We start from the raw sequence: 13,171 nt of genomic DNA, 5'->3' as shown, positions 1-13,171 counted from the left end.
TTTTTAGATCAGAGAATTTTGTAATGCATATAATCAGATGGATTCCTGTTTTTATGCAGGAGAGAGTTAGGTCATTTAATATTGTCTCAGGGCTGGAATTTTCTAAATAAAGTATGTATTTTATGTTACATTATTTTGTATAGCAAAATTAGAGAATTAAATGAAACGATTTCTTTAAGTCCGGGCAAAAATTGCGAAAATTAGTGTATCACATTATTTGGCTTTTAACTTATTTGGCCAACTTTTAAAACTATTCATCATAATCTGGATTAACAAAAAAATTATGTCTTCAAAATAAATTTGTTGGCTAATTTCAAATGTAGACGAAGTCCTATGAAGCCTGCATCAAACAATACATCTAATGTATGCATGGATGCTAAGGGATGTATTTAATGATTGCAGACCTTCAAATATAACATCAATTTACACCTAGTTTATCAATTATCACCCAGTCTTGCAATCGTATTTTAATGAAATTAATCCTCTTTTATATAAATCATTTCTTTTCTCGTTAGTGTTTGAAATGTAAAAATAAAATATACGTATTAGCACTGTTTCATTTTCATTTTGGGTAAATTTCTAATATATGTACTTTTATAAGTTTTGTATTTATATTTTTAGACGCTAGATAGCAGCACCCATTCTATAAATTGGTGAATGTACGGCACACCGGCTTCTATTAATCTAAGACCTGCTGAATTAGAAAACATTCATTTAACTTATTTTGATTTTTAAAGTTCTTAAAACTATAGCGATTTTGAGGTTTATTCCTAGGAATTTTTACGAAGTCTGTTCCAAATTTCTATTGAGAAAATATTTATTCATTTTTTTTTCTATCCACAAGTTCGAAAGAGATAAAACTTTTTAATATAACTAGTGGATGTTGATTAAATGAGCATTGAATTTAATTGGATCTGGCTCTGAAAATTAACGTACATGTAGTTGACTCGTATAAAAAATTAAAATATTTTGTGCTGGTTGCCCTCAACTAATAGTTTCATTTTTGTGTTTTAGAATATGAAAAGAAATTATCATCGCCAAACCAAATAAATTGCTTCTTGTCTTGCTACGCGGGCCATGCGTAGTTCACGGGGTGGGTTCCTGAAGCGCTCTCGTCGTACCAGAATTCCTTTAGAGAATTTCAACATTTGTTCCGCTTTCAATCTTATTCAAATATTATTCAATTAATAATGATTTAAGTGTTAATTATTAAACGCTGTTAGACTCTCAGGAGAAAGAAAATTCATGCCTTTGTCATACTTTGTCTGACACACACTTTTTCTGGGAGCTCCTCATCCGTCAGGTCGTGGAGTAGGATGACTGCCCTACAGAATCTAGTCTAAACTTAAGTATATCTAATTTTCATGGATATCCTGCTATTCTATTTAGACTAGAGGCAACAGCCGGTGAAGAATAAATAGTCGGACTTTTGCCTCCTTAATATAATTTTATGAACATAGAAAGAATTACCGGAACTCCTTTCTGGGGAATAATCAGTTACAAACTTTTTTCTCTTACGCTTTGAGCACATTACGTGCTATTTTCTGCAAGTTACTACAGTTATATTATTTAAGAAGAGATATTATTTTTTTTTTATCTGAAATACAGGCGCGTTAAAATTTGAGGTCACTGGTGCTCGGAGCTTTTTTAGTGTACTACTGGACCTCGGACAATGCTCTTTCATACCTGACTACACTGTCCTTCACCGGATAGTGAGCTATGAGAAGAAGCTCCTAAGAAGAGGAAATTTAAAGGCGAACATCTGGATTCGACCCCAGGATCTCTTCGTGAGAATCCTGTACCTCTGAATTAATCTCTTCTCTTACAAAGTAAAAGATTACAAGATTACAATATTTAAAAGATTAAATTACAAAGTATTATAATATTAATATTATTATAAAATTCCAAAAATAAAACTGCTTGACAGAAACTGTAATCGCTTGAACGTTTTTTTGGTAAGCTTTTATTTAATGTCTACTTAGATAGACTTCTTGGTATTGATTGAAATGAGGGGTTTTGGGACTTTTTTTTTAAATTGAATTTATATTGAAAACAAGTAATATTTAGTCGAATTTTAAAGTTTTAAAGAAAATTTTTAAGAACTGTGGAAAAGAAAGACTTTTGAATGCGTTCGAACGCCAGATTTTTTCGTTAGGGATCATCTTAAAAGAAATTATTACAAACTAAAATTTAATTTTGGTTATTTGATTCGATCGCAATAATTATATTTTACAATATTTTATTATTTTATTTATGCTTTTAGATACATTAATCTATAGCAAGGAGTGGTTTTTACATGTACAGTAAAGTAAAGTAATTAAATATTTTTTCAGGCGGGCTTTACGTCCAACTGCCAATTAGGTCGTGGACGAAGTCGACTTGCAAACATACTTTACTTTTATTAACCATTAAATAAAATCCAAGGCCTAAGACCGAGAATCGAACCCAGTACCACAATGCACATTAGCTTTGCAGGTCTCGCCTCTTAACCGCTCGGCTACCGTGGCGCCTGGTTTTTACATGTATTAATATGTACATTTAAATATATTCATTCCTCAATTAGCCAAAATAAAAAAACAAAAAACAACTGAAAATAATATAATAGAGTATAATATGTAGTAAATGCACTAAAAATAAGGGAGAGAAATAAATAAATAAAATACGAATTCAAAAGAAATGTCTGCTTAGTAAATAAACAAGGATAAGAAATTATATTCAAACAATATTGGGCTGAACTTGACCAATAAATGTGATTCATAATTATATTATACAATAGAACGAAACAAGCGAAATAAATGAGGACGAATCTGTAAAATATCTTCGGATTTCTCGAAACACAGTAAACCATTACATTATAATCACATCTATGTATAAATTGGTTTTCATCAAACAGGTCTTAAAGTAATGGTATTGGAAAATAATTACTTGTATAAGTGACCTAATTACAACGCGGTCAATAAGGTGTTCTGTTAGTAGAGGAGGAGCCCAAGGAGAAGGCAAGCAGTGCTTGTCCATCAAGAATCTCTCATCTTGAAATTAACGAGTGAAAGTTTAACCCTTCTTTTTGTATTGTATAATAAAGCTATATGTGTATCCATAGTTCGTCTGACAATCTGTCTGTCGCTTTCTCTGGGCAGACGTCTAAGGAACCACTCCTGTCTTTATAATCTACAGTTCCTCATAGCTCATCTCTACCCTTCACTTTGTAACTGAACCTGGTTCTTTCTTACACAGCCTTCCTTAAACAGCTAGATTCTACAATATAATTATTTATTGCATCACAAACATAGTAAGAGAGTTATCGCTACAATTAAAAATACAAAATAACTAAATAATGTATGAGTAATTGAAAAACATTTGCAAACGTATGAAATATAAATTAAATATGTACTCCCAAGACTTAAAATATATAATGAAAATGAAGCATAATATGCAGGGAAACTAAATTAGAACTATTAAACTAAAAGTAGAACTATTCTAGAAGTATGTTGACCCTCGTTTTCTTAAAGCCTTAGTGACATATTTGTAAACATTAAAGTACATTATTGATACAATAAAAGCAAGAAATCTGTGTCAAGACTAATACAAATAAAACGCACTAAATTATATTTATATAAAAGGCCAGAAATTTATTTAATATGGCCTTTGAAGCCATATTAAAGAAACGTGCCAAGTAGGAACGCAAGCAAAATATATAAAGCTATATCCGACTTTTAAACTATGTAGTGTTTTTCAATACATACCCTCTAATATGTAACTAATGTGTTTATCAATACATACTCCATGTTCTAAAAACCACTTATTTTGGGACTCTCAAAATATATGAATATTTCTGGGTAAAACTTTAAAGTAACAACCTTTTAAAACGGTTTTAAAGATAAAGCTAGATAATTCTTTTCATTATAATTTCAATTTTAACTTCTCACGGTCCTGAAAAGGTGTACTTACAAGATGTAATATTGCAACATTGTCGTCATCTTATAATATTGTTATATTTTTAAACTAGAACATCTTTTCTTTTCTTTTTTTTTAGCATCCTCTAGACATTTCTAAAAAGTACTTTAATACATTTTCTATTTCATTTATAGGTAATACTTGGAGTTAATAGGTAGGGAAAAGGAAATGAAGTGAACAACACTAAATAGCATTTCGTCACAAAATGAACACAAAGAACTAGCAATAGCACAAAAAAGAAAATTAATGTGATAAAAGACTGTCTTCAATCAATAAACGGAGGCCAAGGTCTCAACGGCATCGATATATCTAACTTAGTATTTGGGCGCTAGGAAGTTTGTTTGAATAGAATGATTAATTATGCTTGCTATTAGGAAAAAACTTTTCTTCTATTTATGTAAACAATAACTTTAATATTTCAAAAAATTTATAAAAGCAGTCTCTTTTTCTTTGTTTATTTCCTAGTTTCAAATTTTAAATTTGAGTTTTCAAACATGGATACATTTTAAAAACCATGTTATGAAAATAGTTAGCGCATTTTGTTATGCTTTTATATCTTTTCTTTTTATTAAGAGAAGGTTAAATTGCCTAAGTTACGTTATATTTTTACCAAGATCAAGGATGACATGAATACTGTCGATGACATGAATATGGAAATCTTATTTAAAGGAGGTTACTTTATAGAAGACTAGTTTTGGAGGAATTTCAGTGAATTATTAATTTATTTTTGTTTATGTTTATAAATTATTTGTAATTATTTTGCTGCCACACACTACCGATGTTGTATTATTGTGTTACGTTTTGACGTAGCAACTCGGCATACGGATTTTCATCCATGCTGAAAAGTGTTTTCTTTTCATTTTTCATTGATGTAAATAAAGCACTATATTATTATTATTACATGGAAACCTTAGTTCTCGAGCAAAGAGAACCAATTTCAGAAATCTGGAGTTGATGAGCATTTAAGAGATCCCGGATAGCCACCCTCCTAACTTCTAAGAACTTCTCCAGCCATGAAACGGTCCGAAGACATGAAGGATGGATTGTGTCAAGATCAGGACCTCCGAGGCACCAAGTGCCATCTCAGTCTTTCTTAGCTAAAGAATAATAGAGCCTCTAATTTCCGACAAAGCCTGCGGAATTATCAACTGGTGAATTAAGGAATACTCTCTTATTACACCGTCCATCCCGGATAGTGAGCTATAAGAAGCTCCTAAGAAGAGGAAATTTAAGGGTGAACAGATGGATCGACCCCAGGATCTCTTCGTGAGAATCCGGTACCTCTGAAATTAATCCCTTCTCTTACAAAGAAATACTGATTATAAAATACTATTATTATAAAATGCCATAAAATCTGCTTGACAAGGTTTGTTTTGGAGTACCAATCTGTATGTTCCTATTTCTTGCTGTGGTTATCTGTTGTGATTACCAGCAGGATATGTTCTTCCTGTGAAGCATTAGTGGAAGGATGCCTGGCGCTACTAGGAAATGATTTAACACAGTTAGACGGTTCCACGATCCCTTGGATATATAACCTTCTTAAAACAATAACTTCATTTTAATTTAGGATATTATCTTTATTGTCGCCATTGTGGGCACAATAGATCCAATTTAAAGTTGCACAGAAAAGTGTTCCATCGTACAAAGAAAATAGAGTTTAAATGATAAAGGTATAGGTGGAGACATATTACGCATTTAAACACATTGCAATCACTTATTATTAGTTTTATTTCTATCGCTAATTACACACTGTCTAAAAACTGTCTCCTTCCAAATCTATTAGACAGAAGTAATAATTAAAATCGAAGAGAGAAAGGTGGAAGCGTTAATAATAAAACCAGTTTTAAAGAAATAGTTATCGAGAAGTGAATGTTCTCTAACTGAAAAAAAAAAAAAACTTTGGGGCTCTGAGAGTTTACAGGCTCTAATCCAATGTTATCACTCAAACTGTGATTGTATTAAGTAATCCTAAATTAAGGAATTTACATGGGCTTAGAATAACAGGGATTCCTTAAGGAAATATACTGTTTCCGTTGTTGTAAATATGTATTTCCATTGTTAATAATTAAGTGATCATAATATTTTTATGTTTAAAAAAAAATACATTTGTTACTGTATATCATACTATTTTTTTTTATTTTAGACTGAGAAGAGTCTATGAATGTTCTAAACCCGAAGATTCTCAAAGAATGTGCTGTTTCATAACATTGCACTTAACAGTGACAGTTATTTGTATGTACAAAGGCGCACCTAAAATGCATTATTTTTTCAGATTAAAACTAAACTTTGATTTAGGAAACAACAAAATCACTTTTTTAAAAGAGATGGTTTTTAAGAATAAGTTTATAAATTAATTTAGTCAACATGATCTTTTTAAGCTATTAAATAAACATTAATAGTTGACACTTGTGAATAATTAATAAATTATTAGAAACTTACAGCTCTGATGGCTTTTCATTAAAAGCAAGACAATAGAATAGGTGCGGGTTTACGCTTCTATTCCGAAGTATGATATCTCGGTAAGTCTAGGAAAACTGGCGACAGATCTTCAGACAGAGCTGGTTGCCACACATTTGGGTTGCTGAGTTTTTAAGAAAATGATTATCAATCGTAACTTTCAAGTTATCTAGTATAATGAACTTAATTCAGGGCAATGTGACACTGTTTGTACAGTCAATCTTACCGAGTATTAATATATATGTATATATTTCTGGATACCAATCAGGCATGATGAGGTGACTTCCTGCCTATCCAGGAGTGTTCTTACGTACCATCTAAGTTCATTAGAATCCACTTAAGCCACTCGCTTAAATTTAATTCGTCTAAAGTTGGGAAGCCATTTAGACGATTTCATACATTTTGACCGTCCAATCACCTACAGCTTTTGAGCCTGACAACGAATGGCTTGTTTATATTCGTCAGAAAGAAAACACGACCTTGTACATATTGAGTATTTACTGTCAGTATGATGGGTCTATATGCTAAGGAGTTCACCACTTTGAACAAGAAAAAACTCTTTTGTCAAACCCTTCCAAGTTTTAATCAAAAGTCTATCTAGTGATTCTTAAGTCTTATTAAACAGACAGGATTGGAGAGGTACTCCAACTAGGAGGTGCCAAAACAAATCATCTGGATCGTAGAGGCTAACTGGCCAACTCCCTAAGGAATTTAGTCTAATCTAAACTTATGCCCAATTTTCAGATTAGAAAAATTACAATGGAGATTTGTCCTCTATCTGCACAACAAACACTTCTTTTCGATCAAATTGTGACTCGTAATGAAAATCAGATCTATCACAACAATAGGAAATGATTTTTGACAATGTTTTTTTTTTTCAAGTTTTATGAAGACGAAAAGCACTTCTTATATGTTTCATCTACTATTTTTTAAAAAAGGTAAAAGTATCAATACATTGAAATATTATCGACGAATCATACCTATCCTATTGCTCGCTCTAAAGTTCACTAATTATTAAAACTTGATAAGCTTTGCATCACACTCTCGTCTACAGATTGTCACCTTACCAACCAACAGTTTAACTTACTTGCAGGCATAACCTTCACCAGGTTATTAGCATTCGTCGTATTCCTTGAATCACTATAACCACATTTTTACAGGAAGGGGATAAATCGATTTTTTTTTCTTGCAGTTAATGGAGCTTATTTCGATTAAATTGAATAGTATTGCATGAGTTTCAATTTCGAATTATACTCTTTGAAACAAGCAAAATTTTCCTACCAGATTTGTTGCTGCAGCTGGATATTGGTATTAGAAATGAACATAAGCATTACATTAAGTTTTTAATGTTTAACACCAAAAAATAAATTAATGATTGACACAATAAATTAATCTTAGTTAATTGAAACTGACTGTTATGATAGCTGGTAATGGTAGAGGGACAGAAATTAATAATACTAATATTTATAAAAATAAAATAATAATACCTCTCTGATATTAATAAAACAAAACTGTTTAGAATACAAATATCTCTTTTAATTTCAAATTCAATAAAAAGTTTGACCTAGATAAAATGGAAGAATCTGGAAATGGCCTCTTTATACAAACTTCTTCATCCTTACTTTACTGCCTACTTGTTCACTTGTACCGTTACCAATACATAGTCAGTTGTCCTTTTTTTTTTATAATCCACCTGTATATGTCGGCCCACTTCCCATTTTATGCGCTTATAAACCGGCCATCAGAGGACCCAAAGGGGGAATAGGGCATTTTGAGTTATTGAAATGTATTTGTGCTTTAGTACTGGCTGTTCCCACATTTATTTAGTATTATACAGCAAATATCAATGGTAGAAAGAGAACTTATATTTTTATTAATTCCAATGCTTTTCACTTACTTATTTTAACTGATAAATTTAAAAAAAATAAGTGCATATTTCTACAACTGTAAGCTTTGACACTATTCGATGCATAACTTGAATAACCTTTTATTGTGTCGGCTACATCATGTATTTAATCAATACATCACAAAAATTAAATTTAATATTTATTTATTTATTTATTTATTTTTTGAGAAAATTTGTTTCAATTAATTTATGCGTAAGGTTTCTCAAAAGGCTTTACTCCACGAAATTATTAGACAATTTAAAAAACTGCGCTGTATGCCAAAAAATAAAAGAAAACAAACAGCAGACCAGTTATCACAACAAAATATTTAGTTTGATAATTTTTAGTTACTGTTACCTCTGTAAAATACTAAATTGGACTCAACAATTTACACTCAAATTGAGCTGGCGACTTTCGTTACTAGTTTTGTATTGTTTTTTAATGTATTTTCACTAGTATTGTACTAAACATTTTTAAGAGGTTTAAATCAATATTTTTAATGAAAACACTTCGGCTTAAATTTAACTCTAAGTCTCATAAACACTTTCACTTTGGTAAATGTAAAGCATAAATAAATAAATAAAGTAGATAATTAAGATTATTTAAATAAATAAATACATTTTTTTTTAAAAGATAGGTGTCAGTTTTTCAATTATTATAAGAAAAAATGGAATTAAGTAAATCATATATGCGTAAATCAAAAGTGTACGTATTAGAAAAGCATTAAAAACTAAATTTTATTAACAAAATTAAATTCATCTACCAGAAACCAGTCGAGATAATATTTAGTAGGGAAATAGAATTTTAATACGATAATTAGTTTTATGTACTAAAAACTTTTTATAGCATAATTTACTATAATCTCAAACTCTAATAATAATTAGAGTGAATTATTATAATAATTTAAAGAATTAAATGTAAAACTGAACATGTGTCATTTTAAACGTTTAGGTACAATTAGGTTAAGTGAATTTAAATGAAAGTGGACTTTTGACTATCACTTTCTCAAAAACAAAAAAAAAAAGATCAGTCTGTGACGTGATAATTGGAAATGACGTTTCGATTAATTTGAAACGTTCCATATCAATGTAGTTTGCTGTGAAGGAACAGCCAAAAGCCCCTCTTCTCTTTACATAGATGCACGCATTCAATAACCACCTACTATTAGTACGTTCTTAACAAAAACAGAAAGAAAAAAAAAAATCCACATTTTGTTCTTTTTCTTTTGTGGTAAATTAATACTTTGGAGCCTCTAATTGAGGTAATGTAAGAAGAAAACGTAGCCAATAATTACCTTTAGATTTTCACTTCCTAGGAGCGTCTTACAATTCATTGTTGAGACAGAGTTGTTTGTATCTTGGGGCTTATATCTTGGCCCAATAAGATCCAGTAGTGGATTCGCACTAATATAAACAATAAAAGAATAGTAATTGTGGTTTTATATTTAATCCATTACAGCTAATACCTTTTTTTAAACATATTTTTTACTTTGTGGTCTTAGTGTTACCTGTCAATCCCTTTCTATTCGTGTGTGCTTGCTTCACACCTTTCTCCAAATCTTGTCCGCGTTCTTGCTTTTTCTTTTTTTTTTTTTTTTTAATTCTTCTAAATTCTAAAGTCGACAACATTCTAAACTGGTGATATCTATTCTTACGATGATCGTGCACCAAGAATGAACCTTTTTCTGGCACTCAGTTCTCACTTCGCCTTTTTCATCTCAAGTCTTTGCCATTTATGCTATTTATTTGATGACTACGGCTTCAATGAGTAAGTAATTATGGCAAAGACGATGTTCCAGGTATTGACTGACATTCTTCTGATGTGTGAAGCCCTTTCTGCCAGTAGTAGACATCTAACCAACTTCAAACAAACAATAAAAACTAAATTAAATTCACCTAAATTAATAAAACATTTTTGTAGAAAATCAGTTTGTTAAAACTGATAATTTTCAGTAAACAAAAGGCTCATATTATAACCAAAAAGAAAAGGTAACCCTTTTCATACATATTTTGCAATTTTCTTATACCCTATATTCACTTTTATCACGTATGAGAGCTCAAAAAGTACTAAAGGTCAATTGCAACAGGAAATTCTCAATTTACAACTAATTGTCCTCTATTGAGGTATATGTACAAAAAAAAAAGCCGTATAATTTGGCCATGTGTTCAGTTTTAATTAATTCACTAGCACTGCGAACTTTCTTTTAATCAATGCAGTATATTAACTTTGGTATTCTAAGCGTACATGCAAATAACCTCCGCCAACGCAATCCTGGCGAAAATTTCTTTTCGGGCTTGAAATTAATACGTGTTACATTATTTATTAAATAGAAAATATAAAATTTGAAAGTGAATATTAATATTACTTTTAATCTAAGATGGTTAATATCTTGAGATCTTTGGAACCAGTTACCTTTTATTGGTGCACTGCTGGTCTCCAGCCAGTGTTCTTTCGTTAAAGACTTCTTTGTTCATCTTTTGATTTATTCATTAATCCAAAGAGAAGAAAGATTATTACCAATTTCAGTAATAAATTATTAATTTTTGTTTTCCAATCTTTCAACCTAGGACCTAAACAGTTAGACAGAAGGCAGATCAACCATTAATGTTTTCAATGTAAAACAAATTATATAATTATTAATAAGTAAAAGCCAAAGCTTGGTAACAAAATAAATAAAACAATTAAGACTGAAATAGGTTATAATTTTACAGCTGTTTAGGTTAAAGACTTACCTTACCTATCACAGGACAGTGAGCTGCAAGACGCCTCTAGTGAGAAAAAATCTAAAAGCCAGCACCTGGATTTAAGCGCGGTATCTCCTCGTGGTAATCCAAAGCGCTATCCTTACACCAAGAAATAATACCTTCCTTTTATCCTCATCCTTTTTCTTGAGAAGGACTGCCTTTCCAGCAATAGCTGTTAGTTTTTTTTTTTTATATAATTTGAAATACGACCCCTAGATTTGATCATTATTAATATTAAAGATGGCAAGGCATTAAAATAAACAGTAATGGCCCCTTTAGAAAAAATTCTAATCATTTTCTCCACCTGATATGCTCTTAATCTTCTTTTGCTGCAAGAATGTTTCAAATGTAATTTTGTTGACCAGCACATATTATGCAATTAGTATGAGACGTTTTTGAGAAAATCTTAAAATACTGAAAAATAAAATGAAACTTTTGGTAAACCAATTTTGATCAAATCTTTCTGTGGATCAGCTAACTTTAAGTTAAAATTAGAATTTTCTACGTTATTAATTGGTTTTGATTTATAGTGGATTTGGAACGTTTCTGTGAAACCACTAAATGGATATCCGCACGATCTTAATATCTCTTTTGTAAGCACAGTTAAGAGGTGGCGAAGAGGTAACCAAAAAGTGACACAGGAAGTTTATTGTTTTCAACAATAATGGTTAGTACCGGCTTGTACCGGCGTACATCGCCAGTGTTTCAAGATCTTATCTTAAACAAGTATACAGCTATTTGGCACACATTAAGGTTTTTCGGACAGAAGGCCACAAAATTATAGTCTGTTTTTGTGTATGTACTGCTTTCGGCTAATAAAACGTTAATTTTGCTTATTTTTTTTTTTTAAATTTATGTTTGTGTTTAATATTTAATAGTTTAATAAATTGCTCATTGTTGTCTTTAAAGATTAACATCTTTCATTACAATGTTTTTAATCAACTGCGAAATATCCTTGTTTTGTCTCTGAATTTAATCTAAAAGAAATTTAAATTTTACTTTATAGAAAGAATAATAAAAGCTCTTCTTACACTTTTCTTTATTTAGAGATTTTCTATAACATTAATTAAAGGCCAGAATTACAAACAGTAAACAGATTACGAACAAACACTGCTCCGCAACAGTACCATGATATAGCTCTGGCATAAAACTACAACGTTAGAAGCAGAAAATAAGGAAATTAAAGTAAGAATAGAGAAGATTTCTAAGTTTTCCCTATTTATTTGAACTACTTCATCCAAAACTAGTCGACCTAATGTGGATGATATAGCCCTGACATAAAACTAAAACGTTAGAAGCAGAAAATAAGAAAATTATAGTAAAACTAGGGAAGATTTCTAAGTTTTCCCTATTTATTTGAACTACTTCATCCAAAACTAGTCGACCTAATGTGTATAATATAGCTCTGGCATAAAACTGTAACGTTAGAAGCAGAAAATAAGGAAATTATAGTAAAAATAGAGAAGATTTCTAAGTTTTCCCTATTTATTTGAACTACTTCATCCTAAACTAGTCGACCTAATGTGGATGATATAGCCCTGTCATAAAACTGTAACGTTAGAAGCAAAAAATAATGAAATTATAGTAAAACTAGGGAAGATTTCTAAGTTTTCCCTATTTATTTGAACTACTTCATCCAAAACTAGTCGACCTAATGTGGATGATATAGCCCTGACATAAAACTGTAACGTTAGAAGCAAAAAATAATGAAATTATAGTAAAACTAGGGAAGATTTCTAAGTTTTCCCTATTTATTTGAACTACTTCATCCAAAACTAGTCGACCTAATGTGGATGATATAGCCCTGACATAAAACTGTAACGTTAGAAGCAAAAAATAATGAAATTATAGTAAAACTAGGGAAGATTTCTAAGTTTTCCCTATTTATTTGAACTACTTCATCCAAAACTAGTCGATCTAATGTGTATAATATAGCTCTGGCATAAAACTGTAACGTTAGAAACAAAAAATAATGAAATTATAGTAAAACTAGGGAAGATTTCTAAGTTTTCCCTATTTATTTGAACTACTTCATCCAAAACTAGTCGACCTAATGTGTATAATATAGCTCTGGCATAAAACTGTAACGTTAGAAGCAGAAAATAAGGAAATTATAGTAAAAATAGAGAA

At 30.6% G+C, this 13,171-nt stretch overlaps 1 long non-coding RNA gene across 2 annotated transcripts; it reads right to left on the bottom strand.

Moving 5' to 3' along the window:
- Positions 1 to 2,287: 2,287 nt before the first annotated feature.
- LOC141460441 (uncharacterized) lies at positions 2,288 to 11,025 on the bottom strand. Of its 2 annotated transcripts, XR_012462060.1 has the most exons (4): positions 10,710 to 11,025; positions 9,805 to 10,157; positions 6,394 to 9,700; positions 2,288 to 6,204 (listed from the first exon to the last, which is right to left on the bottom strand). It is a non-coding gene; the product is annotated as an uncharacterized lncRNA (long non-coding RNA). The 2 variants fall into 2 exon arrangements; XR_012462059.1 differs by having other exon boundaries at positions 2,288 to 9,700.
- Between the last annotated feature and the right edge of the window lie 2,146 nt (positions 11,026 to 13,171).

This window comes from Rhodnius prolixus, unplaced genomic scaffold (assembly GCF_049639745.1).
Source record: "Rhodnius prolixus isolate KJV_2025 unplaced genomic scaffold, Rpr scaffold_6, whole genome shotgun sequence".
Classification (NCBI taxonomy): domain Eukaryota; kingdom Metazoa; phylum Arthropoda; class Insecta; order Hemiptera; family Reduviidae; genus Rhodnius; species Rhodnius prolixus.
This window is presented reverse-complemented; position numbering and strand designations above follow the sequence as displayed.